The sequence below is a fragment of the Anolis sagrei genome, chromosome 2 (assembly GCF_037176765.1).
Source record: "Anolis sagrei isolate rAnoSag1 chromosome 2, rAnoSag1.mat, whole genome shotgun sequence".
In the NCBI taxonomy this organism is placed as follows: Eukaryota; Metazoa; Chordata; class Lepidosauria; order Squamata; family Dactyloidae; genus Anolis; species Anolis sagrei.
Window position 1 is genome coordinate 185,741,474 of NC_090022.1, and position 26,561 is coordinate 185,768,034.

Sequence of the window (26,561 nt, forward strand, 5' to 3'; positions counted from 1 at the left end):
GTTTCGTAATTTTTTAAACATTTACGAAATTTCGTAAATATCGAACTTTTTAAAAGAAAAATTTCGGAATTCTTTTAAATATTGAAACGCAAAAACCCCCAAAAAACGAATCGATTTTAGAAACAAATTTTTCCGTTGTTACCCAGGCCTAATAGATAGATAGATAGATAGATATGATCCACACACACACACAAACATGTATATGACAGATATAGTATCATAGATTTGAAAGGGACCCTCAAAGGACAATTATATGCTGCATGTTCCAGAGTAGCCAAACCAGACAACCTCTACATCAACACTGACAAAGAAACAACAAGAAATACTGTGTACTCACAAGTATAAAGAAATTACATATATTAGAAACCAACACTTTCTCATTACTTTACTTTCAAGTAGTAGTAGTAGTAGACTGGGCCACAGCAATGCATGGCAGGGAAAGGCTAGTAGAATTATAAAATACATTAAAACTTTTAAAACATTTAAGTCAATATCACAATTTTTAAAGTACGCTATCCATAATCGTAATCCGAGATGTCCTTGCACATAATTCTATATCTGTTTATTGCACGGTTTCTCCAAAGGCTTGATCAAAGAACCACGTTTTTACTCTCTCACTGAAGGTTAGGAGGGAGGGGGTTGATCTAATATTCCTTCAGAGGGAATTCCACAGCTGAGGGGCCATCACTGAGAAGGCCCTGTCTCTTGCCCCCACCAGTTGCACCTGCGAAGGAAGTGGGACCGAGACCAGGGCCTCCCCGGATCTTAAACTCTGAGATGGTTCATATGAGGAGATCTGTTAGGACAGGTAAGCTGGGCCGGAACCATTTAGGGCTTTATAGGCTAAAACCAGCACTTTGAATTGTGCTTGGTAGCAGACCGACAGTTAGTGGAGCTGACGCAACAGGGGAGTCTGCTCTGGTAAGCACTCTGGCTGCCGCCCATTGGACTATTTGAAGCTTCCAAACAGTCTTCAAGGGCAATCCTATGTAGAGCATGTTGAATTAATCTATATGGGTTGTAAACAGAGCATGGTCTACCATGGCCAAGTCTGACTTGCCAAAATACAGGCGCAACTGGCGCACAAGTTTTAATTGTGTGAATGCTTCCCTGGCCACTGCTGAAACCTGAGATTCCAGGCTCAGCAATGAGTCCAGGACTCCCAAGCTGCAAACCTGCACCTTCAGGGGGAGTGTAACCCCATCGAACACAGACTGTACCCTATACCATGCTTGGCTTTGTGACTGACCAGGAATACCTCTGTCTTGTCTGGATTCAATTTCAATTTGTTTGCTCCCATCCAGGCTGACACAGCTGCCAAGCACCGGTTCAAAACCTGAACAGAACCTACTTATTAGCAGGTGGAAAGGAGTAATAGAGTTGAATGTCATCTGCATACAGATGGCATCGAACTCCAAAACTCCGGATGATCTCTCCCAAGGGCTTCATATAGATGTTAAACAACCTGGGAGACAGTATTGAGCCCTGCAGGACCCCGAGCAGGTGTCCCCCAACAACACCTTCTGGGAATGACCCTCTCAGAAGGACAGGAGCCCCTACAGAACAGTACCTCCAAAGCCTATTCCTGTGAGGTGTTCAAACTACAGGAAAGGAGATGCCACCTGAACATGAGGAAGAACTTTCTAACAGTGAGAGCTGTTCAGCAGTGGAACTCTCTGCCCCAGAGTGTGGTGGAGGCTCCTTCTTTGGAGTCTGTTAAGAAGAGGCTGGATAGCCATCTGTCGGGGCTGCTTTGAATGTGATTTTCCTGCTTCTTGGCAGGGGGTTGGACTGGATGGCCCACGAGGTCTCTTCCAACTCAATGATTCTATGATTCTATGAAAGCCCTGAATGCATGCTGCATTGCCCAAACACTGTGCTGACAACTTGCCCTCTGCAACCACATGGAAGTGGCCACCGTAGCTAGCTATTACTATGTGCCATGATGGTGAAGGACGCCTCTCTGACCCCTTCAACACAGCTGAATAGACTCCAACAGTATCTGGTAGGCCTGGGTAACAACGGAAAAATTTGTTTCTAAAATCGATTCGTTTTTTGGGGGTTTTTGCGTTTCGTTATTTAAAATAATTACAAAATTTTCCTTTAAAAAAGTTCGATATTTACGAAATTTCGTAAATGTGAAAAAAATTACAAAACATTAACGAATCGATTTCCGAAACAATAACGAATCGATTCGTTAATGGCGGACGCGACCGCGAAATACGCTAAAAAACCTCCAAAAACTTCTGAAGCTTCCCTCTCCCTCTGTTGTTGACTGTTGGTGTGATATTATAATTTTTTTTCACTAATTAAACCATAAAACTGGCCCAGACATGCGGAAATAATAACAAAACGACCTCAGAACAATAACGAAACGAATACAATAACGAAATACGAAGCATTTGCAAAACGTGTTTAAAAATTCGTTTTTTTAAAAAATTGCTCCAGAATGGTTCGTTATCGTTTTGTAATTGAAAAAATTAACGAATTATTAACGAATTACGAATTAACGAAACGAAACCGCCCAGGCCTAGTATCTGGTATATATGGCAGTGGACTCAGGGCCCTTCCACACAGCCCTATATCCCAGAATATCAAGGCAGAAAATCCCACAATATCTGCCTTGAACTGGGTTATCTGAGGGCCTTTCCACACAGTCCAATATCCCAGAATATCAAGGCAGAAAATCCCACATTCTCTGAGTGTAGATTCACATAACCCAGGGCCCTTCCATACAGCCCTATATCCCAGAATACCAAGGCAGAAAATCCCACATTATTTGAGTGTGGACTCAGATAACCCAGTTCAAAGAAGATATTGTTGGGATTTTCTGCCTCGATATTTTGGGATACAGGGCTGTGTGGAAGGGCCCCTCAATAACCCAGTTGAAAACACATATTGTGGGATTTTCTGCCTTGATATTATGAGATATAGGTATTTGTGGAAGGGCCCTGAGTCCACACTCAGATAATACGAAATTTCCAGCCTCGATATTCTGGGATATAGTGCTGTGTTGAAGGGCCCAGGGTTATGTGAATCCACACTCAGAGAATGTGGGATTTTCTACCTTAATATTTTGGGATATAGGGCTGTGTGGAAGGGCCCTCAGATAACCCAGTTCAAAGCAAATATTGTGGGCTTTTCTGCCTTGATATTATGGGATATAGGGCTGTGTGGAAGGGCCCTGGGTTATCTAAGTCCACACTCAGATATTGTGGGCTTTTCTGCCTTGATATCCTGAGTTGTATGGCTGTGTGAAGGGCCCACAGAAAATCCAGTTCAAAGCAGATATTGTGGGTTTTCTGACTTGATATTCTGGATTATAGGGCTGTGTGGAAGGGCCCTGGGTTATCTGAGTCCAGACTCTGATAATGTGTGATTTTCTGCCTTGATATTCTGGGATATAGGGCTGTGCAGAAGGCCTTGGGTTATCTGAATCCCGACTCCGACAATGTGGGATTTTCTACTGTGATATTGTGGGTTATAGGGCTGTGTGGAAGGGCCCTGGGTTATGTGAATCCACACTCAGAGAATGTGGGATTTTCTGCCTTAATATTTTGGGATATAGGGCTGTGTGGAAGGGCCTCCAGATAACCCAGTTCAAACAAATATTGTGTGCTTTTCTGCCTTGGTATTATGGGATATAGGGCTGTGTGGAAGGGCCCTGGGTTATCTGAGTCCATACTCAGATATTGTGGGATTTTTTGCCTTGATATCCTGGGATATAGGGCTGTGTAGAAGGACCCTAAGTCTACACTCAGATTCTGTGGGATTTTCTGCCTTGATATTCTGGGATATAGGGCAGTGTAGAAGGGCCCTTCGATAACCGAGTTCAAAACAGATATTGTGAGATTTTATGCCCTGATATTATGGGATATAGGGCTGTGTCGAAGTGCCCCGAGTCCACACTCAGATATTGTGGGATTTTCTGCCTTGATATTCTGGGATATAGGGCTGTATGGAAGGGCCCTGGGTTATCTGAATCCACACTCATATATTGTGGGATTATCTGCCTTAATATCCTGCGTTATATGGCTGTGTGGAAGGCCCCTCAGATAACCCACTTCAAAGCAGATAATGTGGGCTTTTCTGCCTTGATATCCTGGGATACAGGGCTGTGTGGAAGGGCCCTGGGTAGAGTCCATGCTCAGATATTGTGAGATTTTCTGCCTTAATATCCTGGGTTATATGACTGTGTGGAAGGGGCCTCAGATAATCCAGTTCAAAGCAGATATTGTGGGATTTTCAGCCTTGATATCTTGGGTTATAGGGCTGTGTGGAAGGGCCCCCAAACTCCAGCCCGGATTTTCCAAGCTGCTTCAGAGGCTTGGGAGGCAGCATGCTGTGAGAACTGAGGCTGAGAGGGGCTCCTTCATCTCCAACCTCACACAGGGCTCAGCTTACCCTCCTCCTGCTGCTAAAGATCCCACCTTCTCAACAACAACAAAAAAGAAAGAAATCTTGAAAACTTTCCCTGAAAAAAAAAGAAAAAAAGAAAGAAAGCACCACCCTCTTCCTCCTCTTCTTCCTGAGCAGCCTGAAAGCCCTAAAGGGGAGTGTTGGGGGGAGAGATTTGGGGGAGAAAGAGGGGATCCCATCCCCTCCTGGCCCATCTCTCTGCTGCTGCTGCGCCCAGCCCTCCTTTCCCCAGCCGGCCGCCCAGGCGGAGCGGGCTGATTGGCTCCATGTGCCAAAGCTCAAGCAAAGCATCGGGAAAGTTTGGAAAGCAAACCAAAACTTCCTGCTTCAAGGTGGTCCTTCTCTCGGGCTCCAGACGGGAGGCTCGCACATTGATCATCGCGCCTGCTCCTGGGATGAAGTTGGTTTGATTTGAATCTCGGAGAAAAAGAAGAAGAAGGGGAGCAATATATATATTAATCAGCGTCGGTGGGATTTTCTGCCTCCCTTTTCTTTCCTCTACAAAAAGAAGGCAAAGCCACAATGTGGAAAATTTGGGGGATCTGGTGAAAGAAGCCACCCCCCTTCTCCCTCATCTCTTCTTCTTTCCTGATGGGGTTTTGTTGTTGTTGTTTGCGGGCGACACTCAGTAGCCCACCCTGGATGTTGCTAGCCTAGGGGAAACCAATCCGAAGAGAGAGGGAAACTGCCCATCTCGAGAAGCCCAAGAGCTGTGCTTGGGATCATCATGACTCCCCAACAATCCCCATCCAGGCTTTGAAAGGTAAGCTCTTTCTTCTTCAAAGCCCAGTTCTGTGTCTATTTGTGTGTATCTCCCATTGGTTTGGGGAGATGGACCTTATTTGTTTTGTTTTTGGCAACTGGCAGGTTTTGCCTTTCCAACACTCCTGAGTTTTTGTTTTTTTCTGACATGAGCAAAAAAGCAAGCAGCGTGGGTGGGAATTGGGAAAGGAATGGGAATGTTATGGGGTTTTTTTTCTTTCTTTCCTGAACTGCTACAAAGTTTGTCGGATTTGTCTCAACTTTCTTCAAAGGCCTCTTCCACACAGCTGTATAAAATCCACATTGGACTGAATTGTATGGCAGTGTGGACTCACATAATCCTGTCCCTGTGGATTCTCTGCTTTGATATTCTGGGTTATATGGCTGAGGCCCCTTCCAGACAGCTGAATAGAACCCAACAGTATCTGCTTTGAACTGGAATATATGGCAGTGTGGACTCAGACAACCCAGTTCAAAGCAGATATTATGGGATTGTCTGCCTTGACATTCTGGGTTATATGGCTGTGTGGAAGGGCCCCAAAAGGATTTTTGAAGGCTGGATCTATACTACCATATAGTCCAGGGGCCCTTCCACACAGCCATATAATCCAGAATATCAAGGCAGGAAATTCCACAATATCTGAGTGTAGACGCAGAACCTATCCACACAGCCCTGTAGCAAAAAATCCCACAATATCTGCTTTGAACTGGGTTATCTGAGAACCCTTCCACATAGCCCTATATCCCAGAATATCAAGGCAGGAAATCCGACAATATCTGCCTTGAATTGGAATATCTGAGGGCCCTTCCACACAACACTATATCCCAGAATATCAAGGCAGGAAATTCCACAATATCTGAGTGTAGACTCAGGACCTATCCACACAGCCCTGTAGCAAAAAATCCCACAATATCTGCTTTGAACAGCCCTATAGCAGAAAATCCCACAATATCTGCTTTGAACTGGGTTATCTGAGGACCCTTCCACATAGCCCTATATCCCAGAATATCAAGGCAGGAAATCCCACAATATCTGCTTTGAATTGGAATATCTGAGGGCTCTTCCACACAACACTATATCCCAGAATATCAAGGCAGGAAATTCCACAATATCTGAGTGTAGACTCAGGGCCCTTTGACACAGCCTTATATCCCATAATATCAAGGCAGAAAATCTCACAATATCTGTTTTGAATTGGAATATCTGAGGGCCCTTCCACACAGCCCTATATCCCATAATATCAAGGTGGGAAATCCCACAATATCTGCTTTGAAGTGGGTTATCGAAGGGCCCTTCCACACTGCACTATATCCCAGAATATCAAGGCAGGAAATCCCACATTGTCTGAGTGTGGACTCAGGGCCCTTCTACAAATTCCTATATCTCATAATATCAAGGCAGAAAATCCCACAATATCTGCTTTGAACTGGGTTATCGAAGGGCCCTTCCACACAGCCCTATATCCCATAATATCAAGGCAGGAAATCTCACAATATCTGCTTTGAACTGGGTTATCTGAGTCCACACTCAGATAATGTGGGATTTTCTGTCTTGATATTCTGGGGTATAGGGTTGTTTGGAAGGCCCAGAATCCACACTTCCATATATCCCAGTTCAAAACAGATAATGTGGTATTTTATTCAGATGTGTGGATGGGGCCCAGGTTATCAAAGCAGATCATCCACATCATCTCTGTTGAAGTGGATTCTATGAGGTCCCTTCTACACTGCCGTATAAAATCCAGATGATTTGCTTTGAACTGAATTATGTGGCAGTGCAGACTCCCATAATCCAGTTCAAAGCCAAAAATGTGCATCGTCTGATTTGATAATCTGGATTATATGGCAGTATAAAAGGGCCCTGAGTCTACACTGCCATATAATCCAGGTCAAAGGAGATAATTTGGGTCATATATGATAGTGTAGATGGGGCTGAAAACACATCTTGTCCAGGAAGAAGTTGGTGAGCTCCTGTCTTGAAACCCGGCCTCAAAAGCAAACTTTTGAGGGTGGTAAACTTTCTGATTCCAAGCAAGTTTCTACACTTTCAGAATTTTGATTGTTGGCCAGACCCAACAGAGAACGGACATTGCCAGATTGCTCTCCGCACCCCTCTCACATCTTTTCTTTCTGTCAGATTTTGATTCAACCACCCAAAAGAAGTCTCCATCAATCCTGTTCTGCAAAATCATAGAAACAGTTCTGATCCCATTAAAACTGGGGTAGGGATGTCAATAAACTCCACTAACAATTGATTTGCAAATAGTAATGGGAGTAAATGACAAATGATTGTTCGTACAATCCAAATAGAACTTTCCCCCGCTCTAGGGGCCCTTCCACACAGCCCTTTATCCCAGAATGTCAAGGCAGAAAATCCCATATTATCTGCTTTGAACTGGAATATATGGCAGTGTGGACTCAGATAACCCAGTTCAAAGCAGTTATTGTGGGATTTTCTGCCTTGATATTCTGGGATATAAGGCTGTGTGGAAGGGATCCCAGAATATCAAGGCAGAATAATCCACAATATCTGCTTTGAACTGGGTTGTCTGAATCCATAATGCCATATATTCCAGTTCAAAGCAGAAAACTGTGGGATTTTATTCAGCTGTGTGGAAAGGGCCTAAATTTCTAAAATGTAATTGCATATACTTGTCGTACCATCCCAATAGTTTCAAGGATCCAGGGCCTTGGGAGAATTTGGGGCTCAAGGATGGTAACTTTTCAGTTTAGTTAAAAGTCCAACCCTCTCTCTCCAAGAATGAAGGCCAAACTTTAAAGGCTATCAGGAGGAGGTGGGGATAAGAGAGGATGTTGTATCTATTTAAGTTAAATTACTAATATTAAGGAACATTTCTTCATCCAAAATACCTTTCTTCATGACAGTTCATTAAGCCATTTCTACGAATGGCTCATCTAAATAAACTGGACGTAAAACCCACATGGTCTGGAATATAGTTAAACTTTTACAAGTCATCTCTCCCAAACTTTCTGACCTATGTGAAGTCAAGAGGCAGGTCTGCATTGTAGACTGAAACTGGCTTCAAATTTAACTTTCCCTGAAATAGGGAAGTGATCCTATTGGTGAGAAGGCAATGTTTACCTTTGCTGTTATTGTTGTGTGCCTTCAAGGCATTTCCAACTTATGGCAAACCTATCATAGGGAATTTTCTTAACAAGATATGTCCAAAGGGGGTTTGCCATTTCTTTCCTCTGACTTTTTTTCTGTGTCAAGAGCGACTTGAGAAACTGCAAGTCACTTCTGGTGTTAGAGAACTGGCCATCTGCAAGGACGTTGCTCAGAGGATGCCCAGATGTTTGATGTTTTCCCATCCTTGTGGGAGACTTCTCTCATGTCTCCTCATGGGAAGCTGGAGCTGACAGAAGGAGCTCAACCTGCTCTCCCCCAGATTCGAATCGCTGATGCCCAGATGTTTGATGTTTTCCCTTCCTTGTGGGAGACTTCTCTCATGTCTCCTCATGGGAAGCTGGAGCTGACAGAAGGCGCTCAACCTGCTCTCTCCCAGATTCGAACCGCTGACTTGCCGGCACAAGGGTTTAACCCACTGTGCCACTGGGGGCTCCTCCTCTGAAGCTGGGAGTGTGTGATTTGCCCAAGATCACTCAGTGCACGTCCATGGCTGAGTGAATAATTTGAACCGTCATCTCCATATTAATAATCCAGCATTCAAAGCACTGTACTTTATGGGCTGTCACTCTGCAATGGGTCCCAAAATCCCTTCTGAAAGTATAGCATTGGGCGATTCTTTTTGAGGAAGTTCTGATGCTTAAACTGATTTAAAATTTGGAGTGTAGACAACTGTGAATATGCCTTGAATGGATAGGAAAGAAAGCCTGGGGTGTCATTCAGTTTTCAAGATCCAGACAATTAATCTGCGCAGAATGGCAATAGAGGAATTCAGACCCCTTGCTACTCCTTCAGGAAATAAAAAGTAAGGAATCGGGGGAAAGGAATCCCCATGCGTGACTCATCTCTTAACATTCAGTGACATGGCAAAGAAATAGAGAGAAACAAAGCCCTCCGTGACAAGCTTGGAAAAATAATTAAGAATCCATTTCCCTTGTATGCTGAAATCGGCAGCTGGAATGACTTGTGTGGACTTGTTGAACTGCTAAAGGGGATTCAATTGCTGGGGATGCCTCTTGACTTTGTAGCTCAGATGAAGAACACTTCTGCTTTGCGTGATGGATGAGGGGCGGAGGGGTTAAAAAAAAGAGTGGGGTGGGGTTCTCTGAACATTTGGGGGAGTTGGAGAGAGAAGACTTGTGGAAGTTGATTGCTCTTGCTGGAAAAATCCATTCCATCCATGCAGAGTTTTTGTAGCAGAATGTATTGGCTCCGAGGTTTGGACACACAAGGAGAGAAAGCTGAGATCAGAGTGAATTCGCTGCTTGCAAATTGTTTGGTGAAGGCTGTGGGCGAACATCTGGTGGAAGAGGAGGAGGAGGAGGAAAAAGGAGGGCGACTCTTTTGCTGGTTCCTGTTTCATACTCCCAGGGTCTAATTGAGCTCCAAAAGCTGTTATGTGGAGCAAAGGCATCAGATAGAGCCTAAGGACAACCTGTGAGTCAAATCAGGCCCATAAAGCAGCTTTATGTGAACCCTGGAAGCTCTGTCGAATTTGCTTTCTAGTTCCGGTTCTAACAATAACAATGCTTCACATAGATTTTATGCTGTGCCATGTATTCCTTGGAAAGACAACATTTGGAACTGCTTGAGGGCACTTTTCAGGCAATTCGGGTCCCATTGATTCCATCCTGTTATTTAATCCAGAACTTGAAAAAGTTAGCTATTAGACTACAATTTCCGAATCTCTCTGGTAAAGTGGCTACTTGTGTCTCTATAGGAGTTGTTGTCTAAAAAAGTAGGCTTGATGTGTTGTCGAAGGCTTTTATGACTGGAATCACTGGGTTGTTTGGAGTTTTCCAGGCTGTATGGCCATGTTCCAGAAACGTTCTCTCCTGACATTTCATCCACATTTATGGCAGGCATCCTCAGAGGTTGTGAGGTCTGTTGGAAACTAGAAAAGTGATGTCTAGTTTCCAACAGATCTCACAATCTCTGAGAATGCCTACCATAGATGTGGGCGAAACGTCAGGAGAGAACGCTTCTGGAACATGGTTATACAGCCCGGAAAACTCACAGCAACCTTTTTGCCTTGTTTTTTTCACTCATGTTCTATTTTGAAATGGTCATATGACCGATCAAATAAATAAATATTATAACTCACAGCAACCCAATTTCCAGGTTTGTTTAAGCTCACATATTCAAAGTCCACAAGCAAACCATCTATGAAGGGGCTATTTTGTTTAATCTCTGAGAAGGCCTTAGAGAAAAGAGATTTGTCCTTTGCGAAGCTGGTCATCTCAAAGTTAGAGTAAGGTCCACAAATGTTATCAAGGAACTGAAGTGGCGGATAGTGGCAAGAGATTTCTGAAAAGAGAAATCAAGTTTCACAGAGTCACAGCTACTACTTGGGACTACACTAGAAAGGTATTAGATGGCAATGTCAAGTCTTCCATTCCCCTCTTCCAAAATAAATCCACCTCACACCTGATGGATGTATTTTTGAGAAGTCAGGAATGGAGAAGTGGCTCTAGACCTGAGCAATCATGGTTGACTCTGTTCTTTCTCACTAGGTAAAGAGGGCACCCAAAGTGTCTGAATTAAAACATTTCTGCTAGGTCTACATTAGGAAGTACACTTGAATCAGTGAGTGAGATGAGGAGAGACTAGTTTTGCCTTTCCTGATGTGAATATTGTCAAGGTTGTGCATTGCTCTTTTACTAGCAGGGGTTTCCACAAATTGCTGTGGGTTGGCTTTTTGACAACTGGATAAACTTCAGGATTTGAAAATTTTGGGACTCTGAACTTTTTCTGCATCTGCTTCTTCTAGATCTGGTAGCTAAATCCCCATTACATGGTAGGGCAGATGTGTCTAAACTACTGGAGAAGGTAGGAGATTAAGCAGTGAAAATCAAGTGTAATCACAGTGTGTATGTAAAAATGAATGAATATGTACGTATAGCTAAAATATCCATCTGGCCAGAGCTAGGGGAATATATATAATTCTCTAGTGAACAGAAGAGAGACTCAGTTTTCTAAGCATGTAGTTTTTGAAGGACATATTTATGCATTAGAAGTAGGTGTTTAAACAGTAGATATTTAGATCTCAGCCAGGAAAATTCTTTAAATATCTGAGCTCCAGATTGCCAACATTTAACTCTAGAGTCACAGCTACTAGCGATTTATTGGCCAACGCCTTGGAACGTTTTCCTCTTCATTTTGTTGTTGGAGATATTCAGACAGTTAGTGCATAAGGAACATTTTGTAAAATTTCTTCACTAACAGATTTTGTGATAGAAATAAGTTATTTATTTATTTACTGTATTTGTATACTGCCTTTCTCAGCTAGCACAACCCATTTGATGAATTCAATTCCCCTATAACCTATCTAACCACCTGTGTCCCCAAGCTTGCCTCTTTCTGCTTCTGTGGACTGCTAAATGGTCGATTTCAGAACTGCTGTCTCTGTAGTACCACGTGGGCCTCTTTTTAAAGCCTAGGTATATTGCTCCCTAACCCATCGCCCACTCTTATTTTTTTCTGCCACTGCAGCACTTTTAAACCACATTTTCCTGGGAGAAATGCCCCTTTCCACCTGTGTCATTAGGGCCATATTGTGATGTACCTAAGCTTCCCATCTTGGGGGGTTGGCACACCCAGCCAGCACTCCCTGAACAGAGGAGAGAACCCATAAGATAGAGATGGGGCAGTTTTGGGTGTTATCTGGGAAGAGCCGCCCTCAGCTGGCTCCTGCGCCGTGGAGGCAGCGTCCTTTGGGGTGAGGCTCAGGATTTCACAGGCCCCGGGCAGCTTCTCAGATTGAGCGAGGAATTGATTATTCTGTGGGATCGAGCTGCTGCACAAGTCACTCCACCTAGGGAATGTGGCTAGCTACCCTTGACTTCTGGTTGCCCTCTTCCCTGAGAGTCAACATTGCAAGGGAGATGTCGGGAAGAAAACAATTCAGGCTAAAAGACGTGGTTGGCTAGAAGTGGAGACTCTTCTGGGCTTTGCCAAAGGTATGTGCAACTCAATCAAGATATATTGAAGGCACCACTACCAATATTTCCTTGGCACTGATTTTTAAAAAATATTCTGCTAAAACCTTCTAAAACTCTCCAAAATTCTGGAGGTGTCCTTTAAATGTGTCCTTTAAACACTCACTCATTCTGTACTGAGTGACTGGCACTGCAGTCCAAAACATCTGAAGGGCACCATGTTGAAGGAAGGTAGTTCTTGAGCTATAGTCCTCTACGTCAGTGCTTCTCAACCTGTGGGTCCCCAGATGTTTTGGCCTTCAACTCCCAGAAATCCTAACAGCTAGGAAGCTGGCTGGAATTTCTGGGAGTTGTATGCCAAAACATCTGGGGACCCACAGGTTCAGAACCACTGCTCTACATACTTATGTGGGTGGGAAAAATTAAGGTGACTTACTTCTGAGTAGGCACACATATGGCTGCACTTCTGGCTAGTTTGTATAGCACCACCTGATACAGGGGATGTCCACTTCTGTACTCTTACACTCTTACTAATTTTCAACGGTAAGCAAACAGTATTTTGGTGCCCCCCCCCCCCCCAAAATCATTGATATATATTTTCTGTTCGTCATGGGAATTCTATGTGCCATATTTGGTTCAATTCCATCATTGGTGGAGTTCAGAATGCTCTTTGATTTTAGGTGAACTATACATCCCAGTAACTACAACTCGCATATATCAAGGTCTATTTTCCCCCAAGAGCACCTCAAGAGCACCCCTGGGCAAAATCAACTATACTGCAAATGCTTACTTTGCGTAATGGGTTGAGCCGCCCCTGCTTACACTCCCTAAATCAGGCATCCTCCAACTGTGGCCCGCCAGATGTTTGGGCCTTCAACTCCCAGAATTCCTGACAATTGAACAAGCTTGTTAGTTTCTGGGAGTTGGAGGCCCAAACAGATGGAGGGCTGCAGTTTGAGGATGCCTGTCCTAAATAATAATTAAGGAGTGTTTTTAAATAACAATAAACCTTATTTATAACCCGCCCTATCTCCCCGAGGGACTCAGCGCACTTTCCAACAAAAAGTGACAAACATTCAATGCCATAATATAACAAACCAACCAACCAAATCAAAGCCATGAGTAAAACAACATCAACACAAAACTTATAATTACTAACTAAAAAGTAAATAGCAAAGTAAACATAATATATCTCATCCAACACATTAAAACACAATAAAATCTACCCAACTAAAATACCTTAAAAGTATGGAGTGGTTTACAGCTGCCAAGAGAGCCAGGGTAGGTTCCAGTGTTTTACGTTAAACCTTTTTCTTAGAGATATTCCTTCCGTGAAATTTTCAAGGGATGGCTTCTATACACGTGTAGGATTTCTCATTCTCCAATAGCCTGTTCTGTATTCATAAAGTGACCATAACTATTTCCTTTAAAACAATAAACACAAAAACCCATACATTTTCTACTAAACCTATTTGTACATCCCACTTAAACGGACCTGGTTGTGTTTCATTTTTAATATAATTTGGAAGGACAGTACTTGAGGGAATAGTAGTGACAGAGGGAGGTGGGGGAACACTAGAATACTTTTCCATGTGAAAGATGCACATCACGAATATCATATAATAGCACCTCCCACCCAAAGGCAAAATAGGGATAGGCAAATGTCTAGTCCTGCAAACTATTTAAAAGCATCTGACATTTTGTGCTTCTTTATTTTTCATCATTTTAACTATAGAAAAATATATAATTAAATCCGTACTTTGAAAGAGAATGCAAAGAGAGAGAGAGAAAATGCAATAACTGGATAATGCTTTTAACAAGGAGACTCAAACTGATACATGTTTTTATTGATACTGAATATTTTATTTGTTTTTATATTTAAATTAACAGTTTTATTTATTTTATGTCCTTGATGCTGATTGTACACCGCCCTGAGTTGCCTACAGGCTGAGAGGGACGATATATAAATATAGTAAATAAGTAAATAAATAAACTTCTGAATATATTTTGAGAGGGTTAAAAATGAATTAAGTACATATCAACAGGAAAAAGAGAATTGGACAGAACTGTAACTAAAACAAAATGAAGGCAGAATAGACCAGAAATAGATCCCTTGGTACATCTTGCATGGTATTATCTGGTGAAGGTCTCTTTTGAAATTCCTTGCCTGGTAAATGTAAAAAGCAAAGAGGTCAGGAATTGAGCACAAATAGTAAGTAAGTAAACTTTATTACAGTTGATGACCAGATCATAACAGAGGGACCCAGTCCCACACATCCACGTCAAACCCAAGGGGTTGTATACTTCAAACTTCAACAAATTTTAAAATCAAGGCTAAAAACCACATACAAATAGTTATTAAAACCCAACTCAACCCACGAGATCATCCGAAGGCAGTCTAAAGGGAGGTAGTGGGGATGGCACCGAAGGAAAATTGAGAGCAAAAAGAGCGGTAGCTTTTCAAGGTCCCTTCTAGGTAAGAATAAAACATGGTTGTGCAGAAGAAGGAATTACACCAGGTGTTGCTTGTCATACAACCAGGTAAAAAGCAACACCTGCTGAAACTCCCTCTTCCATGCAACATCGGAAGGGACAAGGGCCCTGTCCTTTTCTAGAATGAGCTTTACAACCCCAAGTTAGACTTTCTCCAACAAGACTCTTTAAGAACATACTCAACTGCTACTCATTAGACCCACCATATCCAGGTCTATGGAGGTGTCTATGGACAACGCTAGTTCTTCAGCTTTGAAATGGAGATGAGCATCAACCCCCAAGTTGGACATGGCTGGACTTAACATCAGGGGAAAACCTTTGCCTTTACCTTACAGATATGGGCATCATATTGTATTTCACATACTAGTAGCAAACTTTTTTTCCTCTGATAGAGGGACACTTTAGGAGCATGCTGAGAATGCTTTTACTGGTCACACATTATTTCTGAAGTGAAAGTAGCAAATGGTGCTTCAGGGGAAATGTGTTAGACAAGTTTGGGGAAAAATGTGTGGCTGTCTGAAACTCTGAACTGCAGTGATTTGTGTTGCCCCCTCTAAAAAATACTTTGCCACCTCTAATCCTAGATTAGTATCCCAATTCAGCTAAGTTTTTGCGCCCATTCACTCTACAGAATTATTGTACTGTTATTCCACTTTAACTGCCAAGATTAAAGTGGAGTGGTTCTCAACCTGGGGTCCCCATATGTTTTTGGCCTACAACTCCCAGAAATCCCAGCCAGTTTACCAGCTGTTAGGATTTCTGGGAGTTGAAGACCAAAACATCTGGGGACCCCAGATTGAGAACCACTACGGAGCAGCCTTAGGAGCTCATCCTATGCATCTGACCGAACTATAAACCTTAGGATCCTTAGGATGGAACTATGATAGTTAAAGTGGAATTAAAAGTGGAATTAATGGGAATGTCCCTACCAAGTCAGGACAGTTATTAGGTAAGCTTGGATGATACTGCTTCAGAATATGGTGTTGTCAGATACTTTAAATTAGCTGCCCCGCAATATCAAACTTTTCTTATTTTATGACAGCATTTTATTGGGTTCCTTCTTGAACAAATCTTCGTGTGCTCATTATATTTTAATGTGTATGGACTTCGGGTCTTTTGCCTTGAAACAGAAAATATTGTATGACTCTTAAAAACAAAGCGTACCCAGAGAACCAAACTGTTTTTGGGACTCAGAAAGGGAGAGACACAGATAAGTCTTGAGGGTAAACAGGTAACCTCATTAGCACCTCTGTGAAAGCACCATTGGATGGTTTGGCTTGGCTGGAGATCTTTGCTCACATTCCAGGTCCAGACTAAAATGGCTGGCAGCCATCATGCAAAAGGAGGAAACAGGTCCATACAAGCAGGCAGTGTACTTTTACGATCTACGTTGTGAGGAAAACAGGGCAAGCAAAAAACCCTGCAAACCAAACAGAGGAGGGATGCTGTCTCCTAGCAATGCCAATCACTGTAACAACAGGACTGCAGGGTATGTTTCGTTACCAACTTGGTACATTCTGGGTAGATTCAGAAAGAGCCAGCCTAAAAGTAGCTGCTTAAAAGTATAACCGACTCTCCCGTATCCATGGGTTCTGCATCTCTGGATTCAACCAGCCACACTAAGAAAATATTTTTTTTAAAAAAACCCAAAAGCAAACCTTGATTTTGCTGGATACTGTGCACTATGCTGATGAATAGATATACCTTGCTGTAGCCTCCCTCTATTCCACAGATTTTCTGGCTCTCTCCAGGAGTCGCGTGAGTTGTATACCATTTTATATGAGGGACGGCATTTAATTATGCCATTTTATGCAATGGAACTTGTGCATCCATGGAGTATGGTAGCAGAGGGCCCATTGTATCTATATGGCCACAATACCTACCCAAGTTCTTACAGTCAGCCTTCCCCTTTCATGAGTGTTAGGGGCACTGAACCCACTCAAAAGTGAGAAAGTCATGCATACCTCTAATTCAACCAAACCATATTTAACACAAACCAAAACGTGGTTGGGCATAGCCACACTCATGTTCCCTTGCTTCCTGACTCACTCTAGCACAGGGGTCCTCAAACTAAGGCCTGGGGGCTGGATACAGCCCTCCAAGGTCATTTATCCAGCCCTCGCTCAGGGTCAACTTATATCTGAAACAACTTAAAAGCACACAACAACAACAACAACAACAATCCTATCTCATCAGCCAAAAGCAGGCCCACAATTCCCACTGAAATACTAATAAGTTTATATTTGTTAAAATATAACAAATATAAACGTATTAGTATAAGTTTATATTTGTTATATACTACAAATAAGATATGTGCAGTGTGCATAGGAATTCATTCATGTTTTTTTTTTCAAATTATTATCAGGCCCTCCAACAGTTTGAGAGACTGCGACCTGGCCCTCTGTTTAAACAGTTTGAGGACCCCTGCTCTAGCAGTTGGGAAAGGGATGGGATGAGGGAGTGGGAGGAGAGCAAAAGGGATGCTCATTTCCTCCTCTTTGACCCTTCTCCCACCCACCTATACAAGTGAGCAAATGCTGAACTTGTGCAAATTTCACTTTGCTGGAACGGATACTAGTTCTGAGCAGTCCCTTCCTCGCTCCCTTGTGTGCCTCACATAGCCCAGTCTGTGCCAAGGATCTGTTTGTTTATTTGTGTGTTTGGCTCTGCTGGTGTTTGCCAGTTAACTTGGGATAGGTAGATATGTGTGAACACGGAGTAAATGCAGCTGGAAGGTAAATCAAGGAGGAAACCAATTCAGGTTAGCAGGTATTAGATTTCATTGTATGTAATACATATCACACTGACATTTTTTAAAAAAACTCACTCCATATTATTTCACATATATTTGGAAATTCTTAATCTTGATGGTAGGGGTGAGAATACATGACTGTACAAATGTAAGAGTCCAGTGGTGAAATGTAAAGGGCACTGAGCTCCAGCATCATCCACATATATTCCCCCATCACTATTCTGGGGCCCTCTTGGAGTCAGGTTATTAAAAGATCAGTGTTTTTCAGCCCCATATGATTTTAATGTTCGTCCTCTGCTATGTTCTTCTATTATGTTTTCTGCATTTATCTTTGATATTTCAAAAAAAGCTTCTTGAAATACATTAAATACAGCTTTCCTCTGTAGCCCAGATTCTGTGTCCATGGATTCCAGCATCCGTGGCTTGAAAATATTTTTTAACAACCAAAAAGACTTGATTTTGTCATTTTGTATGTGTATGTGTATGTATATGTACGTGTGGTTGTGTGTGTGTGTGTGTAAATATGTATGTGTGTGTGTGTGTGTGTGTATATATATATATATATATATATATATATATGAATGAGATCATTTTAATATACCATCGTATATAATGAGACTTGAGCATCTACGGATTTTGGTATCCATGGAGGGTCCTGGTACCAAACCACAAGGGCCCACTTTATGTGTTTTCTCAGAATAATATTTTTCAATTGTAATACAGGCATTTCTAATCTACACATTACTCTGAGATATATGAATTAATTCCAGTACAATTTGAATAATAATAATAATAGTACACTTTATTTATATTCCGTCCTTCTCCCTATGGAGACACAGAGCGGATTACAGTATATACAGGCAAACATTCAATGTCTTGTTACAATACAATGAGACACACATACACAGATAAAGGCAAAGGTTTCTCCTTTCATTTCCTGCTCTAGAATTCCTGGTTCTGGCTCCATTTCCAAGCCGAGGAGCATGCATTGTCACCTCCTGGTTGTGTGACCGGCATGATTGCTTGGAGTGTCTTTATGCCTTTCCTGCCAAAGCCATACCTATTTATCTACCCACATTCGCATGTTTTCAAACTGCTAGGTTGACAAGAGCTAGGGCTGACAGTGGGAGCTCACCTCGTCCCGCAGTTTCGAACTGCCAACCTTCAGGTCAGCAGTTCAACAGCACCTGAAGGACTTGAAAGAATAATTTTGTTGGAGTACCAATTCTGGTAGAGCTAGGAAATTCTGGGAACTTTGTGTAAAATGTGCAAAGAAAACAAATAAATCTTTAAGACAATCATAAATTTGTGTGTGTGTGTGTTTTCAAATTTTTATACCTTTTCTCAACAACCTCAAGGAAGTTACTACGATTAGGTTAAAACAATAACAGGTAAAAGGTTGCTTCTAACAATAGTTAACTAAAGACATAATTCTATTTCTTCTTATCTGGGAGTAATTTCTGTTGGTTGATTACTTCTGAACTGACACTTATATATTACACTATAAAGGAAAAATGTCACATTGCTTTCCGTTTAAAAATATGTTAGAAGTAATAGAACTATTGTAAAAGATAACTCTTCCTATCATAATAGTTTATCGTAGTAAAAGTTTCAATAAAAAGTATCCTTGACAAAGGGTTTAAGAGATGGGTTTCTTTTCTCTTTCTACATATGATGTAAAGAATGCAATGCTTATTCTAACCAATAAATAGATGAATTAATCCTAAGTAAAAGGGATGGGTTGTGATGTAACAGTTACTGTACAGTTAAAAAAAGTGTGTGTGTGTGTGTGTGTGGGGAGGAGGTATTTTAAATTAATCTGGACTTTTTCTTGGAAGGTGTTTAAACCAGCTACAGTTTGGACAGAAGGCATCTGAACCCATCTTACATTGGAAGCTAAGCAGGGTCAGCCTTGGTTAATACTTGAATGCCAAATAACGCTAGGTCAGTGGTTCTCAACCTGTGGGTCCCCAAGTGTTTTGGCCTACAACACCTAGAAATCCCAGCCAATTTACCAGCTGTTGGGATTTTGGGGGGTTGAAGGCCAAAATATCTGGGGACCCACAGGTTGAGAAACACTGTGCTAGGTGCTTCAGAAGAAAACAGTGGCAAACCACGGTGGAGTATTCCTTGCCTAGAAAAACTCGATGCAATTCATGAAGTTGCCATAAGTCAACAGGCAACAAGAAGGTACATGCACTGCCTTATACTTAGGAATAAATTCCATGGAATTCAATACAATTTTTAAAAATGTCAGATCGTACAAGTAGAATATAACATAACCACATTTCCTCATGCAAAAGTTTAGAAAATAACAAAGGTGACATATACCATACACACACACACACACACATATATCCAATTTAGCAAAGGAGAAAAAAAAATCCATATATATCACCCTCTTCTGGTGTCGCCTATTGTTTAGACCTTATTAATACTATATTTGTCCCCTACTTATATCCAATCCTTTTCCAATGTTTTCCCCCTCCTTCTCCCGTTCACACCCCTCGCTCTGGGAACAGTCATACATTTCCTTTATCATTTATTCTGTTTACTAGCCATCCCCCGCCACACATTGCTGAGGCCCAGTCTGTGTATATGTGTTTTCTGTGTGTGTATATATATTTGTGTATATGTGTATTTATGTGGTTATGCACATGCGTTGTAAAGGTTTTTTTTTACTTTTTAAGTCTCTTCCACTGTGTTTTTCAGTGTTTTTATGGGTGACTAGCTGTCCCCTGCCATGCGTTGCTGTGACCCAGTCTGTGTATATGTGTTTTGTGGGTGTATATATGCATATATATGTGTATATATATTTGTGTATATGTGTGTTTGCGTATATATGTGGTTTTGTGCATGTGTTGCAATGTATTTTTGGTTTTTTGGGGTTTTTTAAGTTTCTTCTGCTGTGTTTTTCAGTGTTTATATGTGTGATGGTCACTTGTTGTCCTCATAGGTGTCTTGTGTCCAAATTTGGTGTCAATTCGTCCAGTGGTTTTTACATTTACCCGGTTTTACATTTGTTTTGCAAACAGTTTTATCAGAGTCATTTGTACTGATAGCCAAGGTAAAGGGTAACAGAAAATATAAGGAATTGAACCTCTGATAAAACTGTTTGCAAAACAAATGTAAAACTGGGTTAAGACGTTTCCAATGCATGGATCAAACCTAACAAAATCAAAGAATTTGGGAAATCTGGGTAGTGCAGAGGAGATTCAGTTTCATGTTGAAAAACAAGTAATGGATCAAAAAAATCCCAATTCTTACCTCTGATTGCTCATGTTTTGTATGGGATTTCAATGTGACATAATGGTGAAATTGTTCATACATGTATGAAGTTTCACAGAGTCGTATACTCAGTAAATGCCTGTGCATGCATTTGTGTTTATAGGCAAGGATGCAAAAAGATCACATCTGCAAATGTGAGATATGCTTAATCTCGCGCCTCCCCCTTAAATCAAAAGCACCAAGATGGAAATGCATCTGCAGATTTTTCCTTCATATCTGGAATAGTTGTGGTGCCAATTGTCTGGCCCACCTGAGGTCAGGGCATGACCCACATGTAGGTCAGGACCCTCCAGTCAAAAGCTAATGCTGTATTCAACTTTTGTTGTTGTCGTTCTTTGTTCTACTCCAAGTTGCTTCTCTTTTTGTCTTCTCTTTGTTAGATTGGGAGCTTTTGGACAGAGCTGTGTTCATTTTATTCCTGTGTTAGTATTCCTAGGGCATATTAAGCAATGTTTTTGTAATCCATGTATAGAGTTGTTAGAACAGCAGAGGAGGTTGCACTTAACCTAAAATTTAGCATCTTTGCCTTGAAACCTTGAGGCCCTGTTCTCACAATGAGCGAATGAGGTGTCAAACCTGTGTCGGGACAGTGTGCTTCAGGCTGTGGTTGGCTGAATGAACCTGTACACGGATTATATAATACAGGGCTTCTTAAACTTTTCCCACTTGTGACTCCTTTCCACATGAGAAATCTTTATGTGCCTCCAGGTATATAAAAAGGGTAGAAAAAAGGGTAGATAATAAGTCAGCATTTGGAAAGGTTGTTGTAGGTCTTTCGGGCTGTATGGCCATGTTCTAGAAGTATTCTCTCCTGACGTTTCACCTGCATCTGTGGCAGGCATCCTCAGAGGTTGTGAGATTCCAGCCATGAAAGCCTTCAACAAAGCATTTGGAAGGCTTGTCAAATACTGATTTTTCTTTTTCTGAAGCATCTTCTGCAAACATTACATGTTGTTGTTGACAGATTAGTGTAAATGTCTATGTTGTGTTCAGAAACCTTTCACTGTTGCCAAATCTTTCACAACCCCTACATTGAGCGAAGGGGACCTCATTTGGGGCCAGGACCTTCACTTTAAGAAGCAGTCATATAATGTAATGTAGAAATGCATAGAAAACCAGAAGGAAGTCAAAGTACAACTATTTTTCTCTGATATCTCAGTGTAATGCATCATATTCTGTGAGCAACAATATGTTTATATGTTTCCTCATGGAGGAGCATGTACCCTAAATCTCACCAATTCTCCAAACGAGTGTAGATCCATTAAATCAAAGAGATATACATGTAAGCTCACAACTCAGCTATTGCTTCAGTGGATCCACTCTATGTGAGATGGGACCTCATCACACTAGAACAGTGGTTCTCAACCCGTGGGTCCCCAGGTGTTTTGACCTACAACTCCCAGAAATCCCAGCCAATTTAATAGCTGTTAGGATTTCTGGGAGTTGAAGGCCAAAACATCTGGGGACCGACAGGTTGAGAAACACTCACTAGAGAATGAATCCATTTTAAATCCAGTTGCTGCCTCCTGCAAAATTCTGATGTTTGTTGTTTAGGGAGCAGCCTTTAACAGCCTCACTAAATTACAAACCCCAGAATTCTGCAGGAGGCAGAAACCGGATTTAAAGTGGATTCATTCTCTAATGTGATAAAATAGCAAGAGTCCTTTGGACCAGTACTCTAAAGTGGTCTAAGATGGACATGAATTTATTCTTTCGTGAATCGTCTTTGAGAACCAAATCTGAGATGAAGGCAAAAATCCTGAAGCAGGCCTTGGTCCTGGATGTTGGCAACTGTACTCTAAAATTTCTGGTGGACAGTTGTGGCCTCTCAATATTGTGGGTTCTAACTCACATAATCTCTTCCTGGTGAGAGTTGATGGGAGTGCAGTCCAACAACATCTAACTAACACAGTTTCTCACCGTGATCTAAATTTTCTCCAGGAGGAAGTAGTTAGTAGTGGAGATAAGGTAGTTGGAAGAGAGGATGCTTGACACTTTCTTATACCAATAGTTTGCCTTGAGACCCTTGCCCAATGTTCATCAACTTTTATTCCAAACAGTGTCCAAGTCCCATCTTTCCCCACAACTACAATCCTAGGACCTCCAATCACTGTGGAAACAGAGTCTCATGGGAGCCCCACAGAGGCCATCACATGATGCAAAACCATAGCTCCCTTTCACAGGGGTGCATGGAAACGGAGCTAGAAGCTCATCTAAATCCGAGAAAGCAGGTAGAAGATGGGGAAAGATGAAGAAAGGACGTGGGATGGCTGACCATCCCAGAAGACGAGGAAAGATGGTAGGGAATAGGGTAAGACAGTTGCCTCCACTTTCGCCCCTGCCCATCTGATAATCATGGAAGGAAAAAATAGAAGAAAAAAAATAGAGCTATGCCTCTTTTCTACTGACAGTTTTTCCCTAAGCACTCTGATTGGCTACAAGTTACTAAAGTATATAGTTTGAATCCTCAAAGAAAGTAGCATTTTCCAAGTGTTGGGAAACTGATGAAAAACCTGGACAGATGAAAATCTTTGCCGTTTTGACTTATTTTGCCTACAAAAGCACGATGTGGAATAATGCCCAAATTGTAGGAAAATGTGTAGTTTTCAAAATTTTTCCTAAAGGACAGGAAAAATGTTAAATTGTTGATTCTTGCTCACAGGAATGAAATTTATCAAGATATATGTACCTATGAAAGACTTGCTGCTACATGAATTTAGAAGTATTGAATTAATGGATAATTTGTCTTGAATCTGAAGCCAAGTTTTACTAGGAAGCAGCTGCTTATGGCACGGGTAATAATTCTGACCAAGATTTGACCAGAAAATGTTTGGGTTACCCGAATGCTTTAAAATTTTGGTTTCATTTTAAATAATAATTTACCAAAATTTCATTTTTGGGATGCTTAGAATAAAAAGCAATGTATTAAATGCAGGAATAAATGTAGCAGATTCATCTACTTTGAATGCTATGCTCAGACAAGTTTGGGTTCAAATCCTTTCATATCCAATTATATTCATGCCAATATAATAATAATATTGTACGCATACAGATAAAAACAAATCAAGACATTAGAGGGGAAAATAACATAGAATGAAATAATGCCAAAAACAAAATTGAATTTATGGTCAGAATAATGAAATCATAGTGAAAAATTACTAGTATTGTATGTTTACTGTAAGTAACACATTGTTTAGTCGTGTTAGTACCTAGAGTTGCTACCTGAGGCTTCTTAGCCATAGGAATGGGTTTTTTTCCATGCTGGGATTTGCTTTGTTTATTGAATTTGGACAATACGGGTGAGCGATTACCCAACGTCAATGTTTAAATAAAATGTTATCAGAATGTATTATTATTATTGAATATTTAAAATGAAAAGAATTGTATTTTTCAAAGAATTTGAATGCAGGAGAAAGGAAAACTAACATTTCCCCATCCATCCTTAAGATCACGAGTTATTAACTCGGAGGGCTCCAGTTCACATCTCGACTCGGCTCTGAACTCGCTGGGTGGCTTGAGGGAAGTCACTATTGCTTCACCCTGCCGTCTGCAATTAAGATTGCCCCGTTCTCAGGGATTGACCTGAAGTTTCAGGGTTATAGGCTCCTTCTCAGAGTCCCCAGGAAGGAGAGATTGGGAGAGAGAGATTGGAAGAGAGCGAGAGAGAGCGCCTCGGGAGATAGACTATCCTCTCCAGGGCTCACCTGCCTGCATTCTAATGTTTAGACTGTTCCATTTTATTTCTAATTGCTTATTTTTTTCAAAATTACCAATTAATATATTTATAAATCAACGTGTGTAAACGACGAAGTTGGCACGAGAGCTCCACTGTTTGCTGTCTCCTGAAATATCAAGCACTGGTTGGCTTTATATATATATATATATATATATATATATATATATATATATAAAGTTATGTTTTAAAAGGGCTCATTACTTGAAAAATATCAGTCCAGTAAAATAATAATGATAAAGTAAACTACTAAGAATTCTCTTTTTTTCTTTCTTTTTTAAAGGGCAAAACTAACAGATATAATCAGAACACACTGGAAGAGCTTCTGCCCTCCACCTAATCCTTCCCATATTATACCAGATATCATGCACTCTGCCTCCCTTTCCATAAAGCACTACTAGTCTTTGCTCTGTTTCCCACCAAACTTTATCCCTGGTTGCATCTATGTTGCAGAACTAATGCAATTTGACTCACTTTCAGTGTTATGGCTCAATGCAGTGGAATCCCAGGAGTTTGCCTCACCAAACCACAATTCTCATGACTCTACAGCAGTGGTTCTTAACCTGTGTACTGCAGACCACTAGCGGACCACAAGGGCGAAAATATGGTCTGCAAGCCTCCTTCCGTTTTATTTATTTATTTATTTCATTTATTTTATTTTATTTCTGCTCCTTTCGCACCACCTGCCACTCATTCCCTGTTGCTGACCATAGCATATGTTCTGCATCAGAAACTAGAGCTGATGTGGTCTATCCAGTGCAATTTTCTGAATCAGCACCCCAAATAACCAAACCAAATCTAAACCGATTAGTAACCTTTTGGTACTAATGTTGGAGAGTGGTCCCTGGTCAAAGTGGTTCCTGGTCAAAAAAAGGTTGGGAACCACTGCTCTATTGCATTGACACATGGCAATTAAAGTGGTGTCAAACTGGATTAATTTTACTGTGTAGCTGCACCCCCTGTTATGAGCCACTGAGGACATCATCAGACAAGTATTCAGCAGCATCATAAGACACTTGCATCCCAGTTGAGCAATGGAGTCCCACACCATCCATCACACGATGCAGGTTCACTTCTGGCAAGGCTCCATGGCACAACTGGGGCACAAACATTCTGCGATGTTATGCCCAAAACATGGGAGGCTTCCAGTTTTCTGTGGAAAACAATGTCAGTGTGAGGGGAAGCTGCGCGGTGACGCTTCCCCATATGTGATAAGGAAATGTCGCTGCAGGCGAGGCGGAGCACCAGGATTGTCCCACTGCCCTGTCAGTTCATCACAGAGGCTGGCAAATCACCCCACAGGACTTCATTAATGTGATGAGGTTCTGAGATATGGGGTCTTTTGGATTCTAGTGAAACCTGTCTCCAAGAAAGGACCTGCTTTAGGATGTAAAGTATGGCTCAAACAGGAAATTCATGGTCTAAATGAGAAAAGAGTCCAATCAAAATACTTGACATTATAATTTGCCACTTTATTTAAAAAAACACTTTATGTCTCATGGCTGTTAGCTGGAAACTTGGTTTTACCTGCATCCCACTTCCCATCCGTTTTGTATAGCAAAGGAGGGTTTTTGCAACACTCCAAAGTTGAGGCTGAGGTGAATGGAGCCATCTTTAAAATAATTGGGTTGCTGTGAGTTTTCCAGACCAAATGGTTATGTTCCAGAAGTATTCTCTCCTGAAGTTTCTCCCACATCTGTGGCAGGCATCCTCAGAGCTTGCGAGGTCTGTTAGAAACTACACAAGTGAGGTTTATATATCTGTGAAATGTCCAGGGTGGGAGAAAAAACTCTTGTCTGTTTGAGGCATGTTTCAGAAGCATTCCAGAGAATGCTTCTGGAAGATGGCCATACAGTCCAGAAAACTCACAGCAACCCAGTGATTCTGGCCATGAAAGCCTTCGACAACACTTAAAATAATTATTTGCAGTTCAGTTTATAGTATCCTTGAATATTAGGCTTTTCTTCTTCTCTCCCCCTTCTCCCCCTCTGTCTTAATACTTCTCTACTGCTTGCTTTCTCAGTCACT

At 41.5% G+C, this 26,561-nt stretch overlaps 1 protein-coding gene across 2 annotated transcripts in view; it reads left to right on the forward strand.

Annotated features, from left to right (window-relative positions):
• The first annotated feature begins 4,369 nt into the window (after positions 1-4,369).
• GLI1 (GLI family zinc finger 1) overlaps positions 4,370-26,561 on the forward strand; it is a 154,236-nt gene continuing 132,044 nt past the window's right edge. For both annotated transcript variants that reach the window (XM_060762991.2, XM_060762992.2), the window contains exon 1: positions 4,370-5,182. The gene's annotated coding sequence lies outside the window, so the exon portion shown is untranslated. The remainder of the gene's footprint in view (positions 5,183-26,561) is intronic.